At 51.8% G+C, this 13,225-nt stretch overlaps 1 non-coding gene across 1 annotated transcript; it reads right to left on the bottom strand.

Annotated features, from left to right (window-relative positions):
- Positions 1-12,644: 12,644 nt before the first annotated feature.
- On the bottom strand, positions 12,645-12,717 carry Trnar-ccu (transfer RNA arginine (anticodon CCU)). The gene has a single exon. It is a non-coding gene; the product is annotated as a tRNA-Arg (tRNA).
- Between the last annotated feature and the right edge of the window lie 508 nt (positions 12,718-13,225).

The raw sequence follows: 13,225 nt of genomic DNA, 5'->3' as shown, positions 1-13,225 counted from the left end.
CCCACCACCTCCAGCTTCTCCCGACGATGAAAACTCTGCCCCACGCCCAAATCCTATTGGCCCCAGGTCACGCCCTCCATGGTAATGAGGCCCCTCATGACGCTGCCCGCGGTATCCTACTCCGGGCGTTTCCATCGAGGACGCAGTGCTTAGCCCTCCTCCAACTTCCCATTCCCAGTCTCTGCATGGATATCCTCTACCAGTATCGTAAGAGCCGCCTCCGTTATCCCCTCACTCGTTCCTGAATTCCAGTGACGCCAGAGTTTGGCGTAGACTCTAAACACAAATGTACAACACCCCCATACTTCATCATCGTCACATACGTCCCACTACATATCCTTGCAACGGTCCAGCCTTTCATATCCCCAATAAAACCTACCATTTCATAAGTCATGCCCCGACCATACGAATCCCTCCCTATCCTGGCTGAGCAGCTCTCAGCTGGAGACGAAGGAACACCTGGTAATCAGGGATAGAGCAGCGGCGTTTGCCCGAGGCTTGCCGAACTAAAAACGCCAACCACCTTTATTTTATTTTACTTGTTTATCGGCTCACATATTTGTTTATATAACCGCAGCCCCGGTGGGATTAGAGCCCACAATTTCTGGTTATGGAGACGGATGCCTTATTCGTTAAGACACAGGTGTGCGCGCCTCCTAGCTTCTGAAAAGATTTACGGTAACTCTCTGAGCACTAAAATATAATTTCTTCTACAATAACAAAAACGGTAACAGGGACGCAAAAAAAATTGTACCCCCGGTGGGACTCCAACCTTCAATCCCCGGTTTAGGAGACCGATGCCTTATCCATTAGGCCACTTTTTTTTATTGCCTGGTCTTGGCCAAGGCATACATGCAAAACATCAACAAAATGACACCACGTGAAAAGGCACTAACACATACCTTGCTAGTGTGTCAGGTTTAAAAAGGCGGTAGCCTCGCCACACTCTCCAGCACAGTCAGCCACTCGGGTGGACTAGGCTCGGCTTTCAACACCTCTACTATGTAGCGGATATTTTCACAAAAAATTCCCTCCCCGGCCTCGCATCGACATCATTGTAACGACGGGCCATGCGAGCCTTCCATATACCCTGCAGGGCCAGTAACATTATGAAGTCGTATGGAACACCCCCTTCATTTTCTATGGCTAAAAACCGAATTCTCCAGAGGCTCCAATTAAAATTCGCGTTTTGCTTCGCCCTACCAAGACAGAAAGATACTAAACAATGGTCACTAAATGACACTGGTGTGACACAATATTCATGACACTCACGCAATAGATCAACAGAGACATAAACGCGGTCCAAGCGGGCGTGGCTCTCTCCCTGAAAATGAGTGAATTGCACATGTCGTGCGCACACATTTACTTCACCGATATTCTCAACACAAGATTCTGCAATTGTCTCTCGGACAACAGCACTACTGCCGTCGCGGAAAGGCGTTTTACTTGATTTGTCATGCTCTGAGAGCACGCAGTTAAAATCCCCAAGAAAAATAATAATTCGTTCAGTTTGCAACCAAGTACAAACCTCCTGAAAAAGCACTTTTCGCTCTTCGACTCTCGTTGGTGCGTATATGGCTATTATACGCCAATCGATTGACAAGTAGTTAATGTCGCAAACAATGAATCGACCTTTCGAACAACTTACAATGTTCTGTATGACTGCCCCAATATTCTGTTTAATTAAAAGCATGCATCCAGCGGATAAGCCTACCGCATGGATAATGCAAACATTATAATGTGCAGCAAACAATTTCACCATTTTCTGAGTCTGGTCTTCCCTTTCAATCTTAGTTTCCTGTATCGCCACTATGTCAAGTTCCTGCTCAGCGATTAGCCGGTAAACTTGAACTTGTCTTCTTCTCTCAGAAAGCCCACGAACATTTAGGGTGGCGATTCGTACAGGATTTTCGAAATGTATCATTTTATGTTTGTTTCTTTTGTACAAGACTCAGCCAATGATGAGATTGAAAACCTTGCGTCGAAACGCGGTAATAATATTACAAAAAAGAGACAAGGAGCTTCTTCCGTTTGGACATTACAATCACGTACTACAAGCAACAGGCGCAATCTCAGTCCAGTCAGTAGCAACATGAATTTTTGGAGATGTAGAAAAGAAGCCGCCCGCATCTTCCCACGGGGGGAATTCGAGTAAATGCGTCGCATCTACTCGAGTCAAGCAAATCGTCACGTCAAGCGAAAGCCAAGCAAAGACGCCCTTGACTGAATTCCGAACGCGCGCGCCGCCGCTTATACACGTTGAGGGCACTGCGTAAGCCGGTCCCAGTCGACGACGTTGGCGTACTTGTAAAGCGGCGTGGACTCTGGGTGTTTGAGCCAAGCGCGGATGTTGCTTCGCCGGAGAACGGCACACCGGTTATATGCGCAGCGCGCCCGAAGGAGAGGAAACCGCGGAAGAGAGAGTACAGCACATGCGCCGGCCCCAGCGCGTCTGCCGCGGCTATGACGCAACGTGCCGCGGCTATGACGCAACACAATCCAACATAATCCACTTTAATCCAATCCAATCCAAATCCAAGCCAAGCCAAGCCAAGCCAATCCGATCCAATCAAATCCAATCCAATCCAAGCCAAGCCAATCGAATCCAATCCAATGCCCATCGCGAGAGAGTTCGCTATCGCCTCGACTCGACGCGCATGCGCAGTGAGCGTGCGGACTACGGACGCCAACGCGGGTGACATCGTGAGTTACTGAAATGCTCTGCATTTAAAAAAGGGAGTCCTCTTAAACAATTGCATCAAAGCAGACGTCGTGAAGGAAAACATATACCTCTGAACAACGATCTCACTTTCACGGTAGCTTCGCCGCTGCCGCCCCTCGGTCGTATGGCGAGGAGCTCGATTTCAGTTTAGAGCACGGACGCCGCGCCACACGTCCTTTCGCACCCACTTTTCCGTCACCCGGCACTTCGTCACTCAGCTGCTGTTCGTGTTCTTGTCGCAGTCGCAGTCGCCTTTCCATCCTCCACTTCGGCTTCTGCAGTTGCACTGACGGGGGTCTCAATGTTGCAGTCGCCTGGTGCTTCACTTGGTGGGGCTATAGCGTCCTCTTTTTCGGGCTTGGCGTCTGGACCTGTGTCATCATTCTGGCGAGTCTCCTCACCCGGTAACGGCTTAACATCATCCATGAGAGGTGCTGACTTATTAGGTTCCTTGTCGCGGCTCAGGCGTCCGGCGTCTCGCGAGGCTTAAGTGCATCTCCGGCGGCCAGTTCCTCAGTTTCCTCAGCGTCCATGACGAGTTCAGCAAATCGTCGGCTCCCACAGGTGCGGCAACAGCAGCATATGTCCGCGTGCACTGTGTCGCTTCATGTCCGAACCGCCGGCAGACAGTGCACCGCGGCACCTTGCAGTCGCGACACATATGGCCCGAACCTTGGCACCGAAGGCACTGCGGTGGCCTGCCAGGCACGACCACAAGTGCCAGCTCGCCTGCCACACGGATTTGGTGCGGCAAGTCCTCGGCCCTCAGTCCCGCTTTGAGCTTGAGGGTTACGGACCGCGTCGTTGAGCCCTTGTCCTGGACGCCTTGAACTCTCCAACGCTCTCTGGAAACGTCGCTGACCCTTCCGTAGGGAGCCAGCGCGACGCGAACGTCTTCCTCCGCCACATTATGCAGCAACCAATGCATTTTCAACCTCAGGTCTTGGTTGGCGGGGTCTATTACGATGCAGCGATGCCCTTTCACTCGCACATCACTTGCTTCCAAAATTCTTTTCACACCGTGTTCGGACTTGAAAGTCACAGCCCAAACGTGACTCATTTGGAACGCTCCGGGGCGAGCATCTCGGGGAGCAATTCCAGCCGAGCCACCGTCTCGCGAAAATCTTCGACGCGGTATGGGCGGGCACGCATGTCGCCGTGCAGAAAAACAGTATTTAAAACAATACGACCTGTTGGCAGTGTTGGCAGCGATACTTGATATTCCTGATCATCGGCAAAAATCCTGTTTCCGCGGCCGGAAAGGGCCGCATTCACCGCTCCCGAGGAGCCCTGCATTCTGCATCCGTTCACGGTGGTGGCCGGAAGCAGAATCCTTATCCATTAGGCTACGGGGGCCTTTTATTTGTCTTTATTACCTGCTTGAAACAACAACACAAAACAAAGAGGCATGCATACAAACACTTCAAGGAAAAACAAGCAACACCAACCAATAAACTTCGGCCGGTGCGGTTATGTTAAAAGCGTCGTCTCATGGTTACAAGGGTGTCTAGTATGTGCACCCAGCTTGGTTGCTCTTCCTGTAGTTTGAATACATCTCTGGTGTAGGCTACACTCCGTGAAATAATCCTTAGCAGGCCGTCCATTTGGATTCGCATTCCTGACGTCCATAGGGGGTTTCTTAGGCTATGCAGGCTCAGGAGCATGAATATGAACACCCTCTTCATTGTCGGTAGGCAGGAAACGCATGCCATACGGTGTGACCGGTAATTCCTTCTTAAGTGTTCGCTGGAGAATGTCTCAATGGAACACAGCATCGGAACAATCCAAGAAAATGTGTTCCACTGTTTCCCGCTTGTGGCAAAGGCACAGTTTACATCCCAGGGCACGACAATTCCTTTTTCTTGCAGCCATGGTTTCACCGGCAGTGTCCCGGTGTGCAGTTGGAAGAAGAAACTTTTAGAGGATGGCTTAACCGGCATCCCGTTAACACGCGTTAGGACATTTCTTGCCGAGCCCGCAATGTCTATGGATCGGTAGACTGGAACCGGCAGTGAAATTTCGATGACGTCTTTATACAATCGTCTACGTGGTACATTGCTCAGGTACTCAAGCGAAAACCTTGCCTTAAGAAAATTGTATGACCACACCACCTCGCACAGAAACCCACGTGAACCACCCCTTCGTAAACCACTTGAAGAAACAGTGAAATCCAGCAATGCATTTCGCATTCTTACTTGAATCATTTTTCTTATAAAATCACCTCTTTGGTCTCTCACGAACAGGAACCCTGAAACGACTTCTTTCAGAAATAAATGCACTAAACCCAATCCACCAGACTACAGTGAAAGAAACAAATTGGAGCGACTCATGCGCTCCCACGTGGAGCCCCAGACAAAAACAGCAAATGCTCTGTGGAGCCTTTGAATGTTGGCACGTGTAATGCACAGAACCTGAAGCACATACCATACCTTGGCAGCCAAGAACACATTGCACAGAGTACTTCGGGTGAACATGGACAACTGGCGTCCACCTCACTTCGTTGTCTTTTCGCGGACGCGTTCGATTTCCCCAGCCCAATAACTATTGGTGTCCCGGTACTGATATAGTGGCACGCCAAGGTATTTGGACGGCGTGGTGGTCCATTGGACGTTCTCAAACGTTTCTTCCGGGTCCTCCCAGTCGCCATACCAAAATCCAGCGCATTTGCCCCGGTTTATTAGGCTACCTGTGTGCTTGGCGAACATTTTAGACTTTTGCACAGCCGCGCTAATGCTTTGTTTCTCTTCACAGATAACCGCCACATCATCGGCATAGGCCAGGATTTTTACGTCCCATGAATCCAACTTGTATCCTCGCACGTTATGGCTATTTATAATACTTAGACATAGTGCCTCCAAGTATATAGAAAAAAGCAGAGGTGCCACGGGGCAACCTTGCCTGATCGAAGATCGGACCGCAATCCTTTCACTGATGCTTTTGTTGACGATAATACGTGTGGCGCTCTGAGAGTAGCTCCTTTTAACCCCCTCTAGTACAGCTGTGCCAATGTTTACATATTCGAGGATTTCAAACAGAATGTCTTGCGAGCCGCAATAAAAAGCTTTTTCCCAGTCTAACTGTAGTATGGCCACTCTTCCTCTAAAGGCATCCACACATTCTAGAATGCTTCTAACAACGTGTATATTGGTCATTATTGATCTCCCCATTATTCCGCATGTTTGGTGAGGCCCCACGATAGTTGTTATTATGCCGCGCATTCTTCTTGCCAGTAATTTCATGTAAACCTTATAGTCCACGTTTGTCAGACTAATAGGCCGATAGCCCTTTACCGATAGAAGTTTGACAGGGTCATCGCATTTTGGAATTAACACCACGTGTGATTAACAAAAGGATGGTGGCAATCATTTCCTTTCGTACCCTTGGGCAATATCACGATAAAGTACAATCCCCAGATCTGTCTTAAAGGTCTTATAGAAGCAGGCTCCGATGACGTCTAAACCGGGCGTCTTTCCAGGGACCCGCCGCGGTGGCTCAGTGGCTAAGGCGTTGAGCTGCTGAGCACGAAGTGGCGGGATCGATTCGCGGCCGCGGCGGCCGCTTTTCTGATGGAGGCGAAAAGCAAAAACGCCCTTGTGTACGAGATTTCCGCGCACGTCAAAGATCCCCCAGGTGGACAAAATTAATCCGGAGCCCTCCACTACGGCGCGCCTCATCGCCTGCGTTGCGTTGGCGCGTTAAACCCTATAATCAATCAATCTTTCCAGGAGTTAATTCATCGATGGCATGTTCTATTTCTGTTAGTGTTATGGGTTCTTGAAGTCTCGTTCTCATTTAAGGATCTAGCTTGGGCATCAGCTGCAAAAAGTGGTGCCGAAAACCGTCTTAGAAATCACGCTTCCGCCCTAACAGGTCGCGATAATGCTCGTAAAAGGCGCGCTGTATGGCTTCGCTATCACTCGTAACGCCACCATCGTACTCAACCTCTTTGATTTCGTTTCGAGTCACGTATCTTTTTTCGTCGCACAAGGCACGTTTTGTTGGTCTTTCACCAAGCCACAACTTTTCTGCACGGGCTCTTATTATGGCACCTTTGTATTTTTCAGCATCCATGAGCTACAACTCTGCCTTTACCTGCTTTATCTTGCTGGCGTTGTTTTCCGGTTGCGTGTTTTGTGCACTCAAAAGAAAATTAAGTTCAGAAAGTAGTTCATTTTCTTTTTCCTGGGCTTTTCGCCGTAATACTGCAGCTCGTTCAACGGCATCAATCTTCACCTCTTGTTTAAAAGCTTCCCACCGCATCACTATGTTTTCATCGTTTTCTAGTAGCGGTAGTTTAATTTTATCTTTTGCACTATCCAAAAAACACCCCGTCATGTAATAACTTGATATTAAAATTCCACAAATCCCAATTAAATTTAGGCTTGCTTTGGTAAGTTCCAATAACTAGCGACACTAAGCTGTGATCGCTGAAGCTAACATGCTTAACCTGGTAATTGTTGCAAAGGGGTACTAGATCAAAAGAAACGTAGATTCTATATAATCTAGCTTGACTATCGTTCTGGAAGTGCGTGTACTGATTTTTTTAATTTGTCATACCCGCCGAAAGTGTCCGTCCAGTGTCCTCCAAGTTATTTTTTGGTACTATTGTATTTAACAGTAGCGCACTGAGGTCACGGCCCATTTTATTGACCGCTTTATCATTTGCGTTGCATACTCAATTAAAATCACCGAGCAATATGACATAGCTTTCCGTATCAAGAGGTCTCTCTACTCGTTCAAAAAATTCTTTTCTTTCCGCTTGTGTATTGGGTGCGAATTGGCATATGATGCGAAAATTCGTTCCAGACAATCTAATGTCACACACAATGAGCCGGCCCCTTCCACCAGGGAAAATATGCTGCACTTCAAAATAAACACAATTTCGGATGAACATAGCACACCCTCCCGACCCATTCCCAGGAACATGGACCCTGTCCACAACGAGGAGAGGAGAAAGGCGAGAGCCAAATCCATGATCAAGCAACACGCCAACGCACCTGGCACCCGATACGTCGACGCAGCGGAGTACCGTAACCGGGAAGCCTTCACTGCAGTGGTGATCGACGCCATAACCGGAGAGAGAGTCTCTGCAACGAGCGTTAAAACATGTGAGGCGCAGAGCGCCGAAGAGGTGGCCATCGCTGACCCAAACACCAAGACAGTCCTCTGTGACTCAAAGGGAGCCGTGAGAGAGAGAGAGACAACTTTATTAAGGCCTGCACTTTACCTACAGGCGCCCGAGCCCCGGTGAGGGGGCAGCGCCGTCGGCTGCTGGCGTTTGAGGGCCGCCAGCGCTAACTGGACAGCCTCCCGCTGTGCGTTAAGATCGGTATGTGTTACAGCACTTGCTAGGCGTGGCGGTAGCACGTCCGTAGCACTGTCTTCTACTGCACAGTTCCATAACATGTGCGCCATAGTGGCACGATCGGCACCGCACATACGTCGCTTGTGTATAAGTCCGGGCACACATGTTTTGCGATTACAGGTGTCCACATTGCGCGAGTTTGTAGTTGCCGTAGCATCGTTGCCTCTTGCCTGGTGAGCTGTTTGTGAGGCGGCGGGTACTTCCGCCTACCTTCTCGGTACCAGCTCATCACGTCTTTGTATGAGGTAATTGGCTCCATGTCTTCGTCGTTGATTTCCTCCGCGGGTTGGGGTGTGTGGTCTGCGCTGCGGCTAGTGAGCGCACGCGCCGCCCGATCTGCCCCTTCGTTGCGGTTCTCTCCTGTATCCATTGGTCCCATGTGCGCCGGGAACCATTTAAGCACCACCGGCATTGCTCTTTGTGTGAGGGTACTGCACACCCTGGCCGCGCATGGAGACACGTTGTTTTTGGCAAAGTTCATAATCGCGCTTTTCGAGTCGCTCAGTATCGTTGTGCAGTTTGGGTTCGCGAGCGCCAGCGCTATGGCTAGCTCTTCGGCCTGTACTGGGTCCCGTGCCCGCACGCTGCCAGCCGTGCACAGCTTCCCGGAAGTCGCCGCAATCACGGCCGCAGCATACGTACCCGGCCGACCCGGGTAGGTGGCGACATCGACATAGTAGGCGCCCGTGTCTGATGTATGTGTGGCCGTGAGAGTCCTGGCCCTCGCTAGCCGGCGCTCCCGATCCGCTTCTGGGTCCATGTGTCGTGGAACCGGTGGGACCTGCAAAGAGCGCAGCAGCCCGCACGGCAGCGGCGACCTGCCCCCACTCTCCCGCAGCCCCCTGCAGAGTCCTAGTCTGAATAGTATAGATCTACCTGTTTTGGTGAGTGCTAGTCGAGCAAGTTGCGCGGTGCGCTGTGCTTCTGCGATTTCAGCTAGTGTATTATGTATTCCTAGTTCTAGGAGTCGTTCGGTGCTTGTGTGTGAATACAGGCCTAATGCTACTTTATATGCTTTGCGTATGAGTGCGTCAATATTCCGGCGCTCCGCCTCTTTCCAGTTGTGGAAGGCCGCGACGTAAGCTACGTGGCTGATTGCGAACGACTGCACCAATTTCCGCAGAGTATCTTCCTTCATGCCTGCATGTCTTGTGGATACCTTCCTCAGGAGTCGTAAGGCCGTGGATATCTTCGTGTCGAGTTTTGCAATGGTAGTGCCATTATGTTGTGAAGCTTCAATGTGGAGTCCAAGCACTCGGAGTGTTTTAACGTGCGGGATGTTTCCTCCGTCTTTCGTCCGTAGATTGATATCTGGTTGGCCATGATGTGCCGTTGGTCCACGTGGTGGTATGATGAGAAGTTCGGATTTAGCCGGTGCACATACGAGTCCCGTGCCCTGGAGTTGGTCTTCTATTTCGTCTATTGCCTGCTGCAGCGATGCTTCGATCTCGCCGTCGCTGCCTCCTGTCATCCAGAGAGTGATGTCGTGAGGAACTTTGCCAAGGGCAGGCTGTGTCATGGAGCAGTGCGGGTGCTCACAGCGTTGGATTTTACGGACAGAAAAGTAACAGTGAAGTGGTTCCCCGCGCACGTGGGGACAGATGTGTCTGAACTTGCGGACAACCACAACGATACGGCGAATTGTGTTGCGCCAGAATTATCTGGCCGCGCAGCAGAAACGAGCCTGTCTGCAGAGCTGTGGGCGGAAACTAAAGATAGGATGGGCACGTTTCACGAAATTACAAAGTATTATCGGATGATCAGACGAGTAATGCCACCTCCGCACACTGATCTTACCAGGGAGCAGGCAGCACTATTTAGACAGCTGCAGACGGGCTCGTTACTGACTCCGGTCGTAATGAAGCACATATGCCCATAACGGTATCCGGACGACACGTGTAAGGTATGCCGCGGTGCTCGGGCCACTATGATCCACATCCTGTGAGATTGTGCAGCAAGACCAGCAGAAGCGGAAACAGAGACTGTGATCCCGCCGTGGCTTCAAGACGCGGCGCGGAGGTATAACAAGGAAGACCAACTCCTGGCCGTCCAGCAGATCCTGGAGGCCCTCGAAAGACAGCGACCGAGTGAAAGCTGCGAGGCGTCAGCCACCTCTCGGGGTAACAGCGGCTAGCCTGGGGGCGAGTAGCCAGGACGCTGACGAGTAGAGGGTCCAGACAGGACCGGCGTTAGGCCTCGTCTAGGTATCCCGGCAACGGGGTGCCTACTGCAGGTGATTTAATAAAGTCTTTGTCATGTCATGTCCCGATCGTCCTACGGCATGGACACACATACATAATAGCGTGTTTTAAAGATATCCACCATTCGGTCTGTTTGGTCTTCGCTTTCAATTTTGGTTTCTTGAACCGCGATTATGTTGAGGTCATTTTCCATGAGAAGACGACTCACTTGACACTGCCGCCTATTTGCGGCCAAGCTACGCACGTTTAACGTGGCAATGTGTAGAGTTCTGTCTAAATTGCGCAGCATCTGATAATCAAAAATGCCATTCGGTGGTAATATAGGTGTTAGAAAAAGAAAAAAGTACTTTATCCCATAGGGCGTTTCCGAGGCATTGTGTAACTCCAGTGCCGCATACCTCCGAGTTCGAAAGAATGTCGAGGAAAGTCCGTTATCACATCATACGCCACCCCCGGAACTACGTCGGCATTGCTGCAGACGTCTTGGCAGGGGCCTTCCTGTCAGGTGGAACGGTTGGCTTTGACCTAAGCGTAGAACGGCGCCCAGGCGGCGCCTTCGGAGGTGGCTCATTGGGAGTCGCATTGTCGTCATCTGCAGTGCTGGCGTTGCTCTCGCGGACCCGCTTACCGCAGGCACCGCCGACGGGGTCCCCGCTTTGTCCATTTTTTAGATGCAGAGCATCTGATTCACTCGCCTTGTCCCTACGGCGTCGTCGTCGTCGTCGGCGGCGTTGTCCACCCCTCCCCCCTTCTCCTCGCCGCGCCAGCTGCGCTCTCCGCCGCTCACCACCCTCTCCTCTCCGATAGCGAACACTCTCTCGCGAGGGGCATTGGATTGGATTCGATTGGATTGGCTTGGATTGGATTGACTTGGATTGGATTAGATTAGATTTGGATTTGGATTGGATTAAAGTGGATTGTGTTGGATTGTGTTGCGTCATAGCCGCGGCACGTTGCGTCATAGCCGCGGCAGACGCGCTGGGGCCGGCGCATGTGCAGTACTCTCTCTTCCGCGGTTTCCTCTCCTTCGGGCGCGCTGCGCATATAACCGGTGTGCCGTTCTCCGGCGAAGCAACATCCACGCTTGGCTCAAACACCTAGAGTCCACGCCGCTTTACAAGTACGCCAACGTCGTCATCGACTGGGACCGGCTTACGCAGTCCCCTCAACGTTATGCGCGCTATAAAGCGCGGTCCCTTCGCCGCTCCGCCTATGCGTCGCATCTACACAGGGGTTCCCGCGAGGGGAGGTGGGAGTTTTTAACGGTGTTATCATCGTCCTCTTTATCACCGCCCCCCGGATTGCTCTCGGGGGCGGCTTCCTTGTCGATGACGTTAATCACAGCTGCACCATCAGGGTTAAGCTTTTTCACGCCGTTTTTTTCCTCTTCGGGGCCTCTGCCGTCACCTTGCGCGGAGGCCACAAGTGCCGGTGCTGGTCCGCCTCCTCCTCCTCCAGCGGCGACTTCTTCCGCTTCTGCCTCGTCCATGAGGTGCTCCGACTTGTCATCACACCCCGCGGGGCCAGGCGACGCTGGCGTACGTTTGCACGCACTGGCTGTCGTCGTGGCCGAAGCGCCGACAGCGCGAGCAACGCGGGACGCGGCACTCCCGACGTACGTGGCCAGAGCGATGACAACTCAGGCAAAGCGGCATTCGTCCCGGAACGACGACGAGAGCGTTGTCCCCGGCAATGCGCAGCTGGTGGGGCACGTCGTCAGGCGTCACACCAGCCTTCAGCTTAAGCGACACAAGGCGGGTCGTCGAACCCTTCTTGCTGCACCCGGACACACGCCAACGGTCCACGACATCGGTCACCACCCCGAACGGGCAAATGCCGCACGTACAAGATCGTCGGGAAAACCGTACAGAACACAGTGCACCTTTACACACAGTACCTGGTTGCAAGGATCGATAACCATGCAGCGTAGGTCCTTCACTTTCACATCACGAAAAGCGACCGATTTCTTGGCGCTTTCCGCGTCTTTGAATGTCACTGCCCACACGTGGTTCATTTGGAACGCGCTCAACGCTATAACGTCGGCGAGCAGTTCCAAGCGTGCGAGCGCGTCGCCGAAATCTTCGACTCGATAAGGGCTCGCTTTTACGTCGGCGTGCAAAAATACGGTGTTCAAATCGAACCGACCTTCTGGAAGTTCAGGCAGAATAACCTGGTAGTCGTTGTTTTCAGTATCCATTGTCCTGTTTCCGCGGTCCGAGGCCGCAACGACCGCTCCAATTTGGGAGCTCGACATCCTGCGTCCGCTCGCTAGCGCAACCAGAAGCAGAAGGGGCTCACGCCTCAGGCTACAATAACAAAAAAGGTAACAGGGAAGCAAAAAAAAAAAAAAAAATCGCACCCCCGGTGGGACTCGAACCCACAATCCCCGGTTTAGGAGACCGATGCCTTATCCATTAGGCCACGGGGGCTCACGCAGCAGGCTCCCTAAAAGGCGCTAGGGTTAGTTTTCAAGCGCGAAGATGTCATTTCTTCTGCAGCAACAGCAAATATGTAGGTTGCGAGCGACAAAACTTTATTTACTACACCGCAACTCCTTCAATTCGGCTCCGACGTCACCTCTCCCTAATCCTGACGGGCCACACCGCCCTGTCAAACCTAGGCCGCTCCATTCCTACTTCATTCGATGCCCCCTAACGCCTTTCTCCCCATATGCACACCCACTTCCAAGTCTCACCTATTCCGCGACGTATGCACACTACCTACAAACAACGTCGGTAAAAGACAAGCCCGTGTTGGTCTCCTACAGGAATGGTGCTCGAACAGCCCCGACACCCGGTAGAAGTCGTTGCCTGACCCCCCCACAGTGGTTGCCCTCAAACCTCAAGGCTCCATCCTGACATACGCCACCATCGCTCATACCAACCCACTGAGTCAGCCATAGCTATCCCTACCTCCAGAGCCTCACCGGCTATTTCA

The sequence above is a fragment of the Haemaphysalis longicornis genome, unplaced genomic scaffold (genome assembly GCF_048455015.1).
Source record: "Haemaphysalis longicornis isolate Haplotype H1 unplaced genomic scaffold, Haemaphysalis longicornis Haplotype H1 scaffold_1, whole genome shotgun sequence".
NCBI lineage: Eukaryota > Metazoa > Arthropoda > Arachnida > Ixodida > Ixodidae > Haemaphysalis > Haemaphysalis longicornis.
Note: the sequence above shows the minus strand (reverse complement) of the source record. Positions and strands in the feature narration are given on the sequence as shown.